Source organism: Lepus europaeus, chromosome 9 (genome assembly GCF_033115175.1).
Source record: "Lepus europaeus isolate LE1 chromosome 9, mLepTim1.pri, whole genome shotgun sequence".
NCBI classification, from domain to species: domain Eukaryota; kingdom Metazoa; phylum Chordata; class Mammalia; order Lagomorpha; family Leporidae; genus Lepus; species Lepus europaeus.
In genome coordinates this window covers 10302598-10321260 of record NC_084835.1, presented here as the reverse complement: position 1 = coordinate 10321260, position 18663 = coordinate 10302598, and the positions used below count along the sequence as shown (strand labels likewise).

The 18663-nt window shown below is 42.3% G+C and overlaps 1 protein-coding gene across 8 annotated transcripts in view; it reads left to right on the top strand.

The window, feature by feature from the left end:
• Positions 1 to 18663, top strand: part of TMCC1 (transmembrane and coiled-coil domain family 1) — a 239593-nt gene that overhangs the window by 28514 nt on the left and 192416 nt on the right. The window contains exon 2 of one of the 8 annotated variants that reach the window (XM_062200496.1): positions 2187 to 2333. The exons of the other annotated variants lie outside the window; for them this stretch is intronic. The gene's annotated coding sequence lies outside the window, so the exon portion shown is untranslated. The remainder of the gene's footprint in view (positions 1 to 2186; positions 2334 to 18663) is intronic. 8 annotated transcript variants of the gene reach the window in all.

Sequence of the window (18663 nt, the reverse complement as noted above, 5' to 3'; positions counted from 1 at the left end):
CACCCTCCAATGGCCGCCGCGGTAATCGCGCTGCGGCCAGCGTACCGCGCTGATCCGATGGCAGGAGCCAGGTGCTTATCCTAGTCTCCCATGGGGTGTAGGGCCCAAGCACTTGGGCCATCCTCCACTGCACTCCCTGGCCACAGCAGAGAGCTGGCCTGGAAGAGGGGCAACCGGGACAGGATCGGTGCCCCGACCGGGACTAGAACCCGGTGTGCCGGCGCCGCAAAGCGGAGGATTAGCCTAGTGAGCCACGGCACCGGCCCCTCAATCTATTTTTTAATTCTGTTTTCCCGTGAGCTTTTTGTAGTACCCTCTATTTATGTGTCAGGCACTGTACAAGATACTAGGCGTGTAGTAATAAGACACATGATTTTTCTGCCTATGTGGAGTTTGTAGTCTCAGCCTTAAGCTACCGCCTCCCCCACTTTGGGTTATTGTGGTGATAAATTTAACACGTGCTTATTTTAAACAGTGCAAAGATAATAGATGTATGTAATATGGAAAGTAGAAGACTGTGTATGTTGTCATTGCCCAGCACTCCTGCTAATAACATTTTGATGTATTTCTTTAGATATTTTTTCCTGAATACAATCAAAACCTTCTAGCACATCTCTTGGCTTTTACTCCCCTTCCTGTCTGTGCATTACAAAACCACCATAGATACCTTGTTAGAAAACCAAACTAGTTGTTAATCCTTAGCTCAGAAGCCATTCTGTGTTTTTCCATCGCCTAAAAAATGAGTTACAGACCTGGAAATAACAGCCTATTAGGATTTGGTTGCTGTTTTTCTTTTCTAGAAAATTCCCAGAATTGCTCCTTCTTACAAGGTTAAAACAAAGAGCTCTAGTACTAAATGCTGCATTGGTTTCCCCTATGTGATGAATAATCCTCTGAATTGGGAAATCAGATTGATACAGGTACAGCAATAAAGTAATAATGTATTTACCTTCTGTGTGCTGCATGCCCTGTTTCACTTTTGTTAGAATGGGATAAAAAGTGTGCCTGAGTTTTGTTTGTTAGGATTTGTGTATTTGAAAGACAAAGTGACAGAGGGAGAAGCCAAGAGAGAGGGGAGAGAGAGAGAGAGAAGGCTGCCATTTGCTGGCTCACTCCCCAAATAGCCAGACTTGGACCAGGGTGAAGCCAGAAGCTGGGAACTCTTCATCTGGGTCTCCCACGTGGGTGACAAGAGTCCAAGTGAAAAGCTAGATCCGAAGCAGTGGGGTGGGGTGGGCCTGGCACTGTGGCATAGTGGTTAAAGCTGCCACCTGCAGTGCTCACATCCCATATTGGCGCTGGCGTATGTCTGGGCTGCTCCTCTTTCGATCCACCTCTTTACTCTGGCCTTGGAAAGCAGTGGCAGATGGCCCAAGTATTTGGGCCCCTGTACCGATACGGGGGACCTGGAAGAAGCTCCTGGCTTCAGATCTGCCCAGCTCCAGCCATTGTGGCCATTTGGGGCATGAACCAGCAAATGGAAGGCTTCTCTCTATTTCTCATCCTCTCCCTCTGTGTAACTCTTTCAAATAAATAAATCTTAAAAACAAACAAACAAACAAAAAACACCAGCAGCAGCAGCAGTGGTGGGACTTGATCCCAGGCACTTTGATATGGGAGGTGAGGATCCCAAGTGGCTGTTTACCGACCCCCACTGCCCCTACCGCCACAATGCCTAACTCTGGAGTATTCTTTTTTTTTTTTTTTTTTAAAGATTATTTTATTTGCAAGTTAGAGTTACACACAGAGAGGAGGAGAGGCAGAGAGAGAGGTCTTCCATGCGCTGGTTTACTCCCCAATTGGCTGCAATGGCCGGAGCTGTGCCAATCCGAAGCCAGGAGCCAGGAACTTCTTCCAGGTCTCCCACGCAGGTGCAAGGACACAAGGACTTGGGCCATCTTCTACTGCTTTGCTAGGCCACAGCAAAGAGCTACATCAGAAATGGAGCAGCCAAGACTCGAACTGGCATTTTTACCCACTACACTACAGCGCCAGCCCCTGGAGTATTCATAAAAATTAATGCAGATAGGTACAAAGAAGTTGAGACAACCTGAAATTGTTTTGTACACATTATTCTATATATGTTTTTTTTGATAATACATGTGTTATACATATAATTTTACATAAATAGGAACACATTAAATTCTTTTTGTTTTTGTTTCTTTGCTTGTTTGTTTTTGCCTCAGGCATAACTTTGGGAAATGTTTCTCTCAGTCAGAGACCAGTGTTGAGAACAGCATGTTTCCATGACGATGAGAAGCCTGAGCTTTCTGCAGCTCATACTGTTTGGGAAAGTGTGAGGTTGGACTGATTCCCTAACCCTCCCAGTTGGGGTAGGTGCTCCTCCTCTGTGCTTCCTCTACACCCCAAGGCTGCCGTCACAGCCCTTAACACCTTGTGTTAGCTTGCTTTTCTATCCTCCAATTAGACCAATGTATCACTTATATCTACATCTCTTTGTAGCTCCTGAGCCTAATACATTGCCTGACATGGAGTAAGTATGGTGTTTACAAAATGGATAAATGGTTGTCACTGTCGTTGGTAAAGATATTTTGCCATGAGGAATGTTCTGTGTATCTTCTCTTTAAATTTTTCAAAATATATTTGTATTTATTTGAAAAGCAGAATGAGAGAGAGAGAGAGAGAGAGAGAGAGAGAGAAGAGAAATGGAAATATCTTCTGTTTGCTGGCTTACTCCCCAATTGTTTGCAATAGCCAGGGCTGGGCTAGGATGAAGCCAGGAGCTTAGAACTCAAACTGACGTTCCCACAGGGGTGACAGGGACCTGAGTACTTGAGCCATCATTTGCTGCCTGCAAAGATCTGCATTAGCAGGAAACTTGTTGCAAACGTTCTTGCAGTTCTCTTACCCTGATTCTTTAAGAAATAACTCATTGGTATTAATTTAGTTTGCATAGAAGACTTCTCTGCTGAAAATGGAAGGTGCTAATTTTAACCAGGTTGGTCATTATAATTCTGACTATAAGTTCATTAAAATATTAATGTTGTGAGACAGTGGGGTTGAGAACTTAGGTAACAAGAACTATTTCTTCCCATACTATATCACTTTTATAAGGTAGTATTAGGTTTCTGAGTGTATGTGAACATACATAGGTACTTCAGAAAGATTGTGGAAAAATGAGTTCAAAGACAAGTTTCAGTTTTTTCACAACAGGCATTTTCCATGAACTGAAGCCCCTTGTGTATGTCCACTGTATAGGTATGTATTTGTAAATGAGCACTATTACTTAGTTTCTTTGTAAGTGAATATTGCTCAGATCTAGTCAAATGCGGAAATTATGTGACTGTGAAGTAAGAGCCAAACTTTATATTACTCTATTAGGGTTATGTACACTACTCACCTCTCCATAAACATGTCAATGGTGAGAAGTAAAGGGTAAAAGTACGTTGAGGGTATAGAACCTCAGAACTCTTAAAGGAAAACTGAAGGAAGCAAGAGGTAGCTCTGTGATAGATTTTAGAGGGAATGTGAACCTGAGAACTCCCTTTTTTTTTTTTTTTTGACATCTTTGCAGTATTTTACTACTAATTCTAGATAAAAAGGATTTTCTCTTTTGTAGACAACGACTTGACATTTGGGGGATAGATCTTGTGGTGCAAAGGGTTAAGCTATCACCACTTGCAGTTCCTCCACTTTGGATCCAGGTTTCTGCTAATGCATCCTGGGAAGCAGCAGTGATGGTCCAAGAACTTTGGTCCCTGCCACACCTATGGGAGACCAGATAGAATTCCTGGCCTCCTGACTTTGGCCTGCCCCCGTCTCAGGTATTGTGGGCATTTGGGGAGTGAACCAGTGGATGGAAGATCTGTCACTCTGCCTTTAAATAAATCTTTGAACAAACAAAAGAATTTGGCACTTAGCAGTATGTTGAGGATGAAGAGAACATTGATGTGTTTCCTATGACTGTTACCTTATTCAAGGTGACTTAATGAGTGAGGATTGGTTCTGATTCTTTCTCCCTAACTCTTTTATTCTGTTTTCATACCCTTTTTCTTTTATTGTTCCCAGTAGCAGAAACTCAAGATTCTATCTGTGCATAAAGGTTTAACTGTAGAATGGAGTGGGGAGGTCTTTTTTTTGTTTGTTTTCTTAATGATTTATTTATTTATGTATTGGAAAATCAGAGTTACAGAAAGAGAGGGAGAGACAGAGAGATCTTCCATCCGCCAATTCAGTCTGCATTTGGCTGCAGGAGCCTTGTGCCAGGAGATTCCTCCAGTTCTCCCTCATGGGCAGGGACCTAGACAGTTGGGCCATCTTCCACTGCTTTTCCCAAGCTGCTAGCAGGAGGCTGGATTGAACTGGAGCAGCTGGGACACAACCAGCATCCATGGGGTGCGTGCATTATGTCTTTACCTACTATGCCACATCGCTGGCCCTGGTGGTCTTTTTTTGTCTTTCTGATTTTGAGATACCAAAGCAAATAGCTTTACTTTTTTTTAACCCCCTGAAGGCAGACAAAATCTGACTCTCACTTCACAGACCTTGGGATAATGAAGTAATTTATGGAAAAACTTTTTTAACATTTTATTGTTTAAAATCAATGTGTTTGGGTGGGCTTTTGGGGCAGTGACTAAGTCACTGCTTGAGATGCCCGCATCAAAGTGCTGGGTTCAAGTCTTGTTTATTTTTAAAATTTTTAAAAAGATTTATTTATTTGAAAGAGAGAAAGAGAGAGAAGGAGAGATAGAGCAAGAGAGAGACTGAGAGAGAGATATTGAGAGATAGAGATAGATTGAGATTGAAAGAGATTGAGAGAGATTTTCCATCTGCTTGTTCACTTTTCAGTGGGCCAGGCCAAAGCCAGGAGCCAGGAATTTCTTCCAGATCTCCCACGTGGTTGCCAGGGGCCTAAGTGCTTGGGCCATCCTCCGATGCTTTTTGCAGGTCATTAGCAAGGAGCTGGATTGGAAGTGAGCAGCCGGGACATATGCCGGCCCCATATTGGATGGTGGTGTCATGGGTAGTGGTTTTACTCCCCATGCCACAGTGCCAGCCCCAGGTTTTACTGTTTTGCTTTGATCCAGCTTCCTGCTCATGTGCACCTGGGATGCAACTTGAATCTCTACCACCGTTGTAAGAGAGCCAGATTGAGTTCCATGTTCCTGGCTTCAGTCTGCCCCAGCCCTGGCTGTTGCAGGAATTTGGGGAGTGAACTCGGAGAATGATCTCTTTCTCTGCCTTTCAAATAAAAATGAAAACAAATAAAAACTTTAAAAATCAAAATATGATTTGTAGTAATATACAAATCTAAGATCTATATTTTGCTCAATGGGTTTTCACATGTAAATATAAGTATACGTACGCATTATAACCATGAATAAGATGAAGAAATAGAACATTTTCATCCACCCAGAAAATCTCCTGTCTCACTCTGACAGCACCTGCTTGTTGAACACTTTGAATACTTTATTATTTAAGAAACTAATGAAAAAAATCTTGGCTTCTTTCTGTTTCATCAGAATTGAGCAATTGAACTCTGTAAAGTCTGCTCTGTAGATAGTAGGGCTTTTTAGCCTTTTAGAAACAGATATTGTATAACCTGGTTACAAAGCTTTTCTAATAAAATCCTTTTCCAGGGTGCAGAGTTAGTAGTTTTAAATTTATAAAGTGGGATTGTTGTTTACCAGCACATACATAGTTTCTTTGCAGATTTTTCCTGGAAGCTTTTGCATTGTGTAAAAGTGAACTTACTTGGAAACTTGTATATAAACAGGAAAAAGAAGGCAATGAGATTTTTTGAGATGTTTAAATTCAGTTCTTCCTACATGGGCCCTTGTATGACCATGTGATGAACTCTAATCTCACTTGTTTCCATCTAATATTTAAACAACAGCTTTTTGTCAGAGGCACTGTGTGAATTTTTCTAGACTTGTGTGGTGCTATGTTAGCCCATCTCTGTTTATTTGCCTTGCTTCCTAATATGTGTATATATACAACTTTTTATTTTAGAAGCTCTAAATTTATAGAAAAGTTGTGAAGTTAGTATAGAGAGTTCCTCTATACAATACCCTCATTTTCCCTATTGTTAGGTCATCTTACACAAATTTTTTTTGAGATATTTTTCACATACCTTAAGGTTCATTTCAGTGGGTTTCTTTCGTATGTTCATAGTGATTGCCACAATTTAATTCCATAATATTTTCATAACCCCCAAAGAAACCCTGTACCTATTTTATATTCAGTTTCTGTGGATTTGCCTATTCTGGACACTTTGTGTAAGTGGAATCATACAGTACATGGTCTTTTGTGCTTGGCTTCTTTCACTTGGCATGTTTTCAAGGTTTATCGATTTGTTAGTATATGGATACTTTAATCTTTTTTTATTGCCAAATAGGCCATTGTATGGATATGTTACACATTTTGTGTATCCATTCATCAGTTGGTAGATGTTTATGTTGATTCCACTTTTGTTAAGAATAATGCTGTTGGGGCCAGCACTGTAGCATAGCGGGTAAGCTGCTGCCCTGCAGTGTCAGCATCCCACGTGGGTGCCTGTTCGAGTCCCAGCTGCTCCTCTTCCAATCCAGCTCTCTACTGTGGCCTGGGGAAGCAGTAGAAGATGGCCCAGGTCCTTGGGCCCCTACACCTGAGTGGGAGACCCAGAGGAAGCTTCTGGCTTCAGATCAGCGTAGCTCTGGCCTTTGCGGTCATCTGGGGAACGAACCAGTAGATGGAAGACCTTTCTCTCTCTGCCTGTCCCTCTCTCTAACTCTGCCTTCAAATAAATAAATAAATATTTTTTTTATAAAAAAAGGAATAGTGCTGTTATGAGCCTTTGTTTCAAGTTTTTGTGTGTATGCCCTAGAAATAGAATTGGTAAACCATGATAAGTGTTAGGTTTAACTTTTGAGGAACTGCTAGACTGTTTTTCAAAGCGTCGTGGCTATTTTATATTCCAACTAGCAGTGTATGAAGCTTGCAGTTTATTCACATTCTTTTCAATACTTATATATGTATACATACACCCACAGATATTTGTTAAACTTTGACTTTAGCCATCGTAGAGGGTGTGAAATGGTATCCCATCATGGTTTTGATTTGCATTTACATAATGACTAATGAGATGAGCATCTTTTCATGGACTTATTGGCTGTTTGGATATCTTCTTTAGAAAATGCTTATTGAACTCTGTTCCTTATTTGCAGATTGGTTTGTCCTAATTGTATCTTTAAAAAAATTTTATTTTCATTTTCTTTCAAAGGCATGGTGGGGACAGAGAGGGTGGGGAAAGACTGACAGCTATCTTCTACTTGCTGGTTCCCTTTCCAAATGCCTACAGTAGCCTAAGGTGGGTCAGGTGGAAGCCAAGACCCTAGAACTCAATTCAAGTCTCCCCCATGGGTGACAGGAACCCACATACTCAAGCCATCATCTACTGCCTCCCAGGGTACACGTTAGCAATAAACTGGATTAGAAGCAAAGTTGCTGGAACTCAGAACTTGGGCTTTGGGCTGGTGTTGTGGTACAGCAGATTAAGCCACCAACGGCAGTGCTGGCATCCCATATGAACCCATTTGAATCCTAGCTGCTGCACTGTTGATCCAGCTTTCTGCTGGTGCACCTGGAAAGGCAGCAGAAGATGCCCAACTGCCCCTGCCACCTACATGGGAGACTCAGATGGAATTTCCGGCTCCTGGCCCAGCGCTCGGCATTGTGGTTATTTGGAGTGTAAACCAGCAGATGGAAGATTTCTCTCTGTCTCTGTCTGTCAAATAAGTAAAATGAAAATCTGGAAAAATACAAGGTGAACCAGGTATTCTTGACATGAGATCTGGGCATCCTAAGTGATAACTTAACCACTGAGCCAAACTGCCTCCCTAATTATATCTTAATTCTTTTTTACAATGAAAGATTTTAAATTACTTGCAAAGTTCATGTCTTAAATAATAATTTTTTTTTTTTTTTTTTTTTTTTTTGACAGGCAGAGTGGATAGTGAGAGAGAGAGAGACAGAGAGAAAGGTCTTCCTTTTGCCATTGGTTCACCCTCCAATGGCCGCTGTGGCCGGCGCATCTTGCTGATCCGAAGCCAGGAGCCAGGTGCTTCTCCTGGTCTCCCATGCGGGTGCAGGGCCCAAGGACTTGGGCCATCCTCCACTGCCTTCCCGGGCCATAGCAGAGAGCTGGCCTGGAAGAGGGGCAACCGGGATAGAATCCGGCGCCCCGACTGGGACTAGAACCCAGTGTGCCGGCGCCGCAAGGCGGAGGATTAGCCTATTAAGCCACGGCACCGGCCCTTAAATAATAATTCTTTAAAAGTTATTGGTCTCATGTTTTTTAACCTTCATTACCTACTTCTCAAAATACTAGGCTGGCGCCATGGCTCAACAGGCTAATCCTCTGCCTTGCGGTGCCAGCATACCGGGTTCTAGTCCCGGTTGGGGCACTGGATTCTATCCCGGTTGCCCCTCTTCCAGGCCAGCTCTCTGCTATGGCCCGGGAAGGCAGTGGAGGATGGCCCAAGTCCTTGGGCCCTGCACCCGCATGGGAGACCAGGAGAAGCACCTGGCTCCTGGCTTCGGATCAGTGCGATGCGCCGGCCGCAGCGGCCATTGGAGGGTGAACCAACGGCAAAAAGGAAGACCTTTCTGTCTGTCTGTCTCTCTCTCTCTCACTGTCCACTCTGCCTGTAAAAAAAAAAAAAAAAAAAAACACTAAAGGAAAATCACTTAAATCTTAGTTCTGTAATAAACAACATTTATTTTTCTCCTTTGTATGACTACACATAAAAACCAAGATGATTGGAAAAGCATGCTTGTTCAACTTTAGTCTGAGACTTTCTAGGTTAGTGGAGTAATGTTTTTAAGTGATTTATTGTCTTTTGGTTATAAAAGTAATATAGAAAATGTAGGAATGATGGATAAATACAAATCAGAAAGTTACTGTTTCCATTATATACTTCAGTTATAACTAAAGTTGCTTTGGTATACTCATATGTAGACTCAGGTGCAGACATACCTTTATATACACATACTTGTAACTGGGTGATAGTGAAATACTGCTATGTTGCCTATTCTCCTCTCTAGCTTTCTTAGTAATATAGCATAAATGTAACTCACTTAATATTTTGTGGAGTTAGATTTCGACGTGGAGATATGAAACATCAATTTCTATACATTGTTGGTTCTATTTTTAATTGTTTCATTTTTTAAAAAATTATTTATTTAATGAAAGTCAGAGTTACAGAAAGGAGAGGCAGAGAGAGAGGTCTTCCATCTGCTGGTTCACTCGCCAATTGGCTGCCATGGCTGGAGCTGTGCCCATCTGAAGCCAAGAGCCAGGAGCTTCTTCCAGGTCTCCCATGTGGATGCAGGGGCCCAAGGATTTGGGCCATCTCCTGCTGCATTCCCAGGCCACAGCGGAGAGCCAGATTGGAAGTGGAGCAGCCGTATGGGATGCCGGCGCTTCAGGCCAGGGTGTTAACCCGCTGCGCCCCAGTGTCTGCCCCAGTTCAGTTATTTTCATTTTATTTGAAACGCAGAGAGAGATAGGTAGACAGTGATCTTCCCTCTGCTGCTTCACACCCCAAATACCTGCAGCACACAGTGCTGGGCCAAGCCAGAGGCAGGGGTTTGGAATTCAATCTGGCTATCCCATGTGGGTAGCAGGAACCCAGGTCCTTGAGCCATCTGCTGCCTCCCCACTTATGCTTTAGCAGGAAGCTGGATCAGAAGTGGAGGAGTCAGGGAGGGACTTAAGTGCTGTTCCAAATGCTAACCCACATGGTTGGTTCTTTTTTGTTGTTGTTGTTGTTTTTGACGGGCAGAGTTAGACAGTGAGAGAGAGAGAATGGTCTTCCTTTTTCTGTTGGTTCACCCCCAATGGCTGCCACGGCCAGCGCACCGTGCTGATCCAAAGCCAGGAGCCAGGTGCTTCCTCCTGGTCTCCTATGCGGGTGCAGGGCCCAAGCACTTAGGCCATCCTCCACTGCACTCCTGGGCCACAGCAGAGAGCTGGACTGGAAGAGGAGCAACCGGGACAGAATCCGGCGCCCCGACCGGGACTAGAACCCCGGGGTACCAGAGCCGCAGCGCTGGCCTTTTTTCTTTCTTTCTTTTTTTTTTTTTTTTTAGATTTATTTATTTATTTGAAAGAGTTACACAGAGAAAGAAGGAGAGGCAGAGAAAGAGAGAGATCTTCCACCTGCTGGTTCAGTCTCCATTTGGCCGCAATGGCTGGAGCTGTGCCAATCTGAAGCCAGGAGCCAAGAGTTTCCTCCAGGTTTTCCCATGTTAGTGCAAGGGCCTAAGGACTTGGGAATGTTCATGGAAAATGCAGATTATAAAAAACTAGGCATGGGTTTGAATTTATTTTGCAACCACTTAAACTTAATTCCCGTTTTTGTACAGAAGCTCCTCATTTAATTTTTAAATTATTGGATGTTTTGTTAGATTACATCACCTATTAAATCACTTTGCTTTGTGTCATGAAATTTTTGTTTTGGTGCCCAAAGTGATTTTTATTGGTGATTGATAAATTAAAAATTACACAATTGTAGTTATAGGGGAATAATCTTCATGATTATGGGGCTGGATTATGGTTATTGGAATGATTAGTGGAAAGTTTTAAGTTTTTTGGACTTTTTTTTTTTTGACAGGCAGAGTAGGCAGTGAGAGAGAGAGATACAGAGAGAAAGGTCTTTCTTTTGCCGTTGGTTCACCCTCCAATGGCCGTCACGGCCAGCACATCGTGCTGATCCGAAGCCAGGAGCCAGGTGCTTCTCCTGGTCTCCCATGTGGGTGCAGGGCCCAAGGACTTGGGCCATCCTCCACTGCACTCCCGGGCCATAGCAGAGAGCTGGCCTGGAAGAGGGGCAACCGGGACAGAATCCGGTGCCCCGACCGGGACTGGAACCTGGTGTGCCTGCACCGCAGGCGGAGGATTAGCCTATTGAGCTGCAGTGCCGGCCTGGACTTCTAATGTGTGTTTGTTGAATACTAACTCATAGTATCAGGCATTGTGAAGGGGGGAAAATATGAAAGTTCTGGAGATTTTTATTTTTCTGGAAGGGGAGAAGGGATGAATAAAATAGCAAATATGTCAGAGCAAAAAAAAAGTTGACATGTTCCTAGAATATTAATTTATTGTAATAGTTTATATTTACATTTTTGCATTTCTCTGGTTAATAATGTCTTATGTGCTTAAATAAGTTTAAGCAATAAAATTGTATATTTTAAGAAATGTAACTTTAAGCTATCGCTTCTTTTAATATTTATTTATCTGAAAGAGTTATACAGAGAGAGGAGAGGCAAAGGTCGTCCATCTGCTGGTTCACTCCCCAGTTGGCCACACTGGCCAGGAGCCAGGAGCTTCTTCCAAGTCTCTCATGTGGGTGCAGGCCATCTTCTGCTTTCCCAGGCCATAGCAGAGAGCTAGATGGGAAGGTGGAGCAGCCGGGTCTCAAACAAGCACCCATATGGGATGCTCGCGTTGCAGGCGGTGGCTTTAACCTGCTGAGCCACAGTGCTGGCTTCTGAGCCATCACCTTTTTATTCTTAAGGTTAAATAAGATTGTTATGGTAGTTTGCCTCTGAAAATTTTGCAGTGTTGTGACAACATGAAGGAAATTTCCTATGGTCAAAACAGAATCATTAGACATTTTTAACTATAGACCAGAAGATCGTCTTTGTTACTTCAGATTATTGCTGTGTTTATTTCTGTCAGACTTCTTCCTTTAGTTTCCTGTGTGTTTACATCTTACTACTACTTTGATGATTTGAGAAGAAAGAATGAAAAAAATTTTTGTGGGAATGTATATCTTTAGGTGTAAGATTCTTTATAAGAGAATTAGTAAAACCATAAAAAGACCTACGGCTATAAATAAGGAAGTCTGTGTTTTCCATCAGGCATATTCTGGGAACCAAGAGACAGACAAAATATGTAATTCAGGGTTTATATGTTTTAACCCTTTTGCTCTTTTTCTCAGCTTTTTAATCTCTATATATACTTGCAGGTGTTAAGATGTTGAAAAAATAATTCTTTTTGGATCCTCATTACTGGAAGCATTTTGTTTTTATGAGAGAAAATAATTGTAATGAGAGATTACACTAGAATGATCTGCAATCTTATAATTCTGTTACTTTAATTTTTCAATGTCTTGAAATTGTTTAATGGTGTGCTGAGATATCATGGAGGGTGGTGTTGAGAAAGTTGTGGTGTTAACATTATAAAATTTGCCCTCATTTAAAGGCACATGTAACAGGAGTGCAGGGGTTTGAGTTCGGCCTGCTGGCAGTGTGACCTTCAGCACGTCACACAAGCCTCATTTCCCTCAGTAAATGTGAAATAAGCAGGTACCTCACAGGATTGTTGTGAGGATCAAATGAGATGATATGTTAACAGGCACATGGAAACGACAAAGCACGACACAGATGGGAGGTGGTGCTGTAAAAAGTCTAAATCTTTGAGGAACAGTAGTTTCATATTACAAACTTTTCTATTCAGGTATTCATATTATTTGTAATTAGACTCAGTTGATGATTCCCTTTTCAGTTACCACCTTGAGCAGAAAACTGAGTGGCAAGAACTTCTCCCTTACCTTGTGTGGTAACGAGAACACTTACTGCAGTGTTGAAGTGGGCATCAAGAATCTTCTTAGAGGTGCCAGGCATTTCTCTGAAATAGTTCTTGTTTGTTTGCTGTTTTTTGTTGTGTTTTACCGTTCTGTTAATCATCTGGTTAGTACCTGTTTCTCTTTGTTGTGTCTCTCTTCATGGTTTTTATCTTTGGCTTCCTTGAGTTTAGTATTCTTACACCATTATAATCTGTTATTCTCTTCTATTTATTTAACACATTTTATAGACTTACAGTTTAAAACAATATTCTTGTTGTTAAAAATGCTTGAGGGGCAAGTGTTGTGCCACAGCATGTTAAGCCACAGCTTGGGATATCCACATCCCATACTGGGATGACCTGTTCCAGTGCCAGCTACTTTGTACTTCCTGTCTAGCTTCCTGCTAATGTACCTGAGAGACAGCAGATACCAGCACAAGTAGTTGGAATCCTCCCACACATGTGGGAGACCCGGATGGAGTTCCTAGCTTCTGGCTTTGGTCTGGCTTAGCTCTGGCTGCTGTGGGCATTTGGGGAGTGGACCAGTGGATGGGAGATCGCTCTTCCTCTCCTTCTCTGTCACTCTTCCTTTCAAATAATACATAAATATTTTTTAAAATCTTATGCTATTGATATTTTTTCATGATTTTTAATTTTATATTTTCATTATTTTAAAATTTTATATATTTTAAAACATACTTAGTTTGAAGGAGATAAACACACATAGGGAGATACTTGCCTTCTTCAGTGGTTCACTTCCCCTATGGCCACACAGCTTGGGCTGGACCCAGTAACTCAGTCCAAGTCTCCCACTTGGGTGACAGAGACTCAGCTACTTTAGCCATTACTGCTGTATCTGAGGATACACATTAGCAGGCAGCTAGACTTGGGAGCTAAGCCAGGATTTGAACCCAGTATGGGATGTGGGGTGTCCCAAGTGGTGTCTTAACAGCTGTACCAAATGCCTGTCCTTAATTTTTTATTTTTAACTGCTATATAAAAATTGTACAAATTGTTGGGATACCATGGAATATTTTGATACTTGTATGTATTAGGCAGTGTTGAGGGTAAGCATAACTGTCTCAAACATTCCTTATTCCTCTTTGGTGAAAACATTAATAATCTCTTCCAGCTTAAAAAATATGTATAGATAAATACAGATAGATTGATAGATTACACATGAGTGCAACCATGCAATACTTGGTTTCTCTGCCTAGTTAATTTTGCTTGACAACCGTTGTTGCAAGTGGTGGAATTTTATCCCTTATTTTGTGGCTGAAGAGCATTCCTGTGTGTGTGTGTGTGTGTGTGTGAGAGAGAGAGAGAGAGAGAGGAGAAACAGAAATTTTCTTTATAGCTGTGTATACCTAGGCTGCCCCTTTCTTGGTAGTGTGAATACTAGTAGAATAAACATGGAAGGGCAGATGTCTCTTTGATAGATTGACTAATTTCCTTTGTGTAAATAGGTAAGCAGTGGGATTGCTGGATCATATGGTAGTTCTGTTTTTATTTATTTATTTTTTAAAGAGTCATTTATTTGAAAGACAGAGTTACAGAGAGAGGTAGAGCCAGAGAGAGAGGTCTTCTGTTCCACTGGTTCACTCCCTAAATGACCTCAGTGGCCAGAGCTGAGCTGATCCAAAGCCAGGAGTTTAAGCATCTTAAGTGCTAAGCTTCACTCCCACTTTTTTTTTTTTTTTTTTTTTTTTTTTTTTTAAGATTTATTTATCTATTTGAAAGGCAGAGTTACAGAGAGGCAGAAGCAGAGGGAGAGAAAATGTCTTCCATCCGCTGGTTCACTCCCCAGATGGCCGCAACTGCCAGAGCTTCACTAATCCAAAGCCAGGAGCCAGGAGCTTCTTCTGGGTCTCCCACTTGGGTGCAGGGGCCCAAGGACCTAGGCCATCTTCTCTACTGCATTTCCAGGCCATAGCATAGAGCTGGATTGGAAGTGGAGCAGCCAGGACTTGAACCAGCACCCATATGGGATGCTGGCACTGCAGGCGATAACTTTGCCCACTATGCCACAGTGCTGACCCCGACTCCAACTATTTTTTTTTAATTTAATTTAATTTTTTTTTTAATTTTTGACAGGCAGAGTGGACAGTGAGAGAGAGAGACAGAGAGAAAAGTCTTCCTTTGCTGTTGGTTTCACCCTTCAATGGCCGCCACGGCTGGCGCGCTGCGGCCAGCGCACCGCGCTGATCCGAAGCCAGGAGCCAGGTGCTTCTCCTGGTCTCCCGTGCGGGTGCAGGGCCCAAAGACTTGGGCCATCCTCCGCTGCACTCCCTGGCCACAGCAGAGAGATGGCCTGGAAGAGGGGCAACTGGAACAGAATCCGGCACCCCAACTGGGACTAGAACCCAGTGTGCCAGCGCCGCTAGGCGGAGGATTAGCCTGTTGAGCCATGGTGCCGGCCTCCAACTATTTTTAATTCTATTTTTTTAAAGATTTATTTTATTTATTTGAAAGAATTACCGAGAGAGGTAGAACAAGAGAGAGGTCTTCCATTCACTGGTTTACTCCCCAGATGACTGCAATGGCTAGAGCTGATCTGAAGCCAGGAGCTTCTTCCAGGTCTCCCGCATGGGTGCAGGTGCCCAATGACTTGGGCCATCTTTCACTGCTTTCCCAGGCCATAGCAGAGAGCTGGATCGGAAGAGGAGCAGCCGGGACTAGAACTGTTGCCCATATGGGATGCCGGCGCTTCAGGCTGGGACTTAACCCACTACACCACAGTGCCAGTTTTGACTCCAGCTGTTTATCCTTTTTAAAATGTGCTCCATACTATTTTCCTCAATGGCTGTTCCAGTTTACATTCTCAATATCGTGTAAGGGTTCTTTTTTCTCCATATCCACTCCAGTTCTTACTATCTTTTGTCTTTTTTTTTAAAAGATTTATTTTTTTTATTTATTGAAAAACAGAGGTCAAAGAGAGAAGGAGGGAAAGATCTTGCATCCAATGGTTCACTGTCTGAATGGTTACAACGGCCAGGACTGTGCTGGACTGAAGTCAGGAACTTCTTCCGGGTCTTCCACATGGGTGCAGGGGCCTAAGCACTTGGGCCATCTTCTGCTTTCCCAGGTTCATTAGCAGGGAGCCGTAGCAGAAGTAGAGCTACTGCGTCTCAAATGGGTGCCCAAATGGGATGCTGGCATCACAGGCAGTGGCTTCACCTTCTGTATCACAACACTGACCTCATCTTTTGTCTTGTTGATAACAGCCATCCTAACTGTATTGGGTGATATTTCATTGTAGTTTTTATTTGCATTTGTTTGATGATCAGTGATATTGATCATTTTTCATGTACCTGTTAACCATTTGTAGGTCTGCCTTTGAAAAATACCTATTCCATCTTTCGCTCATTTTAAAATTGGATTATTTGTTCCTGTACTTAAAGAAGGAAAGGCAATGTTTATGTTGTACTTATTGCACATGAAACCTGTTTTAAGGGCCTTGCCTTTAAAATCCTCACAATGAATTTATGGGGATAGGTATAACGGGCCAATTGAAGATGTGCAGTTTACTTGTGGTGCTTGGTGTTAAAATACTTAGAATCTTTTTCTTTAGGGCAGAACTCAAGCTTTTAGGGTTCTGCCTCACAAATTGTATTCTTTCATCTTTGCAAAAAGATTGATCTCTGAGGCCAGCGCTGTAGCGTTGCGGGTAAAGCTGCTGCCTGCAGTGCTGGCATCCCATATGGGTGCCAGTTTGAGGCCCAGCTTCTCCAATCCAGCTCTCTGCTATGACCTGGGAGAGGAGTAGAAGACAGGCCAAGCCCTTAGACCCCTGTACCCACTTGGGAGACCTGGAAGAAGCTCCTGGCTTCGAATCGGCATAGCTCTCAGCATTGCGGCCATCTGGGGAGTGAACCAGTTGGTGGAAGATCTCTCTCTCTCTCTCTCTGCTCTCCTTCTCTGTGTAACTGTGACTTTAAAGTAGAATAAAATAAATTTTTTTTTTTTAAAGATTGATCTCTTTGTGCCCTCAGCAAAAAGTTATTCTAAGTTTCATCTTTGATCACCTCTAGAAGATAATAGATTGGAGATAAAGTTCTGGTAGTGTGCTTTGGTCTAGCTCTAAGTTAGAAAAATTTGAAACAGTTGGTTAAGCAAACTGATGTTATTTCAAAAGTTGTCTGTTTTATCAACCATAAGAGGCATATTTTTGTATTGCAGTGTTTTGAAGTTGTGTGCATTTAATATGATTGCATTTCCTCTTAAAATGCTGTCTTTAAAGTAAAACCATCTTTTACTCATTTTGATGAGGCCTAGAGTCAGGAAATAGCAGTAGCATGAAGTCCATTTGACTTCGTTTTTTAGGTAATATTGTCAGTAGGCTCATCTTGATTGATCCCTGTGTATGCTCTGCATGCCCAGTACTGAGAGCTAGATTAATAGCCAGCTTTTAGTTATGATTAGCCTTGCTACAGGGTGTGGAATTTAACCTTGTACATACATCTTTTTAGACTTCTTGTGAGAATGTCCTTGATGACTCAGAGACAGAAGTGCCTAATTTACATGTTTTGCTAATTTAGTGAATCAGCTAGTTGAGGGGGAAAGGAGGCAGGTAATTTCAGTGGAGATTAGGCCAGAATAAAACCTTAAATCCAAGACCAGCTAATCTTTGTTGGACTAATTCATGATGTGACACAGCATTGTTTGATTTTGGGAATCAGTTCTTCTATTTTTTTTTTTTTTTAAGATTTATTTATTTTACTTGAAAGTCACAGTTATACAGAGAGAGAGAGAGAGAGAGGTTTTCCATCCACTGGTTCACTCCCCAGATGGCCGCAACGGCCAGAGCTGTGCCGATCCGAAGCCAGGAGCCAAAAATTTCTTCCGGGTCTCTCACGTGGGTGTAGGGGCCCAAGGACTTTGGGTCATCTTCTATTGCTTTCCCAGGCCATAGCAGAGTGCTGGATAGGAAGTGGAGCAGCCGGGTCTTAAACCGGCACCCATATGGGATGCTGGCACTGTAGGTGGTGGCTTTACCTGCTACTTCACAGCGCCTGCCCCAAGGGAATCAGTTTTTAACTTTATTAACTGTTGTTTTCTTTTGCTTATAGGTGATTGAAATTTAATGTATTATTTGGTGATGTATAGTTTAAAATTTATTTTATTTACTTGAAAGGCAGAAATACAGAGATAAGAGAGAGTGTGAGCAAGCTTCCATCCACCTATTCACACTCCAAATGGCCACAATGGCTGGGGCTGGACAAGGTCAAAGCCAGGAGCCAAGAGCTTTTCCCAGGTCTCCCACATGGGTGCAGGGGCCCAAGTACTTGGGCCATCTTCCACTGCTTCCCAGGTACATTAGTAGAGAGCTGGATCGGAAGTACAGCAGCCAGGCTTTGAACCAGAATCCATATGGGGTGCTGGCACTACAGGCGGAGGCTTAACCTTCTGTACCACAGCACCTGCCCCAATTTATACTTTTGAATTTAGGGCCCAGAAAATCTGAATTGTGGTTCCTGGAGCCATGTCTATTTTTCTAAATATTTATTTAAATAGTGGTATACCTGAAATTTACTGCAAGGCAAATCTGACAGCCTATTGGGAGGTGATGTGGACTTCAAAGGTTAACGGAAGAGTCTCTGGGAATACTTGCTTCATCTTAGACACCAACCATAAGTTGGGGGCCTCCTACACTGTGACTGGTCGACTGCAAATTGAGGAATTCACACATCCTACATGAGTTCATTAATTCTCTGGAATGACTTAGAGAGCTCAAGGAAGTACTGTTCTTATAATTAAAGTTTTATTATCCCAAGTATTTGCCATTAATATTTTTTAAAACTTTATTTTGAAATGATTATAGGGAGTTGAAAAATAGTACATAGTCTCTTAAGCCCTTCTTCAGTTTTCCTCTTCTGTTACTGTAGTATAATATCAAAACCAGGGAACTGATATTGGTGTAGTGTTACGCAGTTTCCACTCATTTTTACATGCACTTACTTTTGGGAGTTCATGTAGTTCTGTGCAACTTGATTTCATGTAAGGATTTGCATAGCTACTGTCACCACCTCTGTGTATATGTAGTTTTATTCACTTTAATTTTTTGTATAGTTTGTGTAACCAGCATTAAT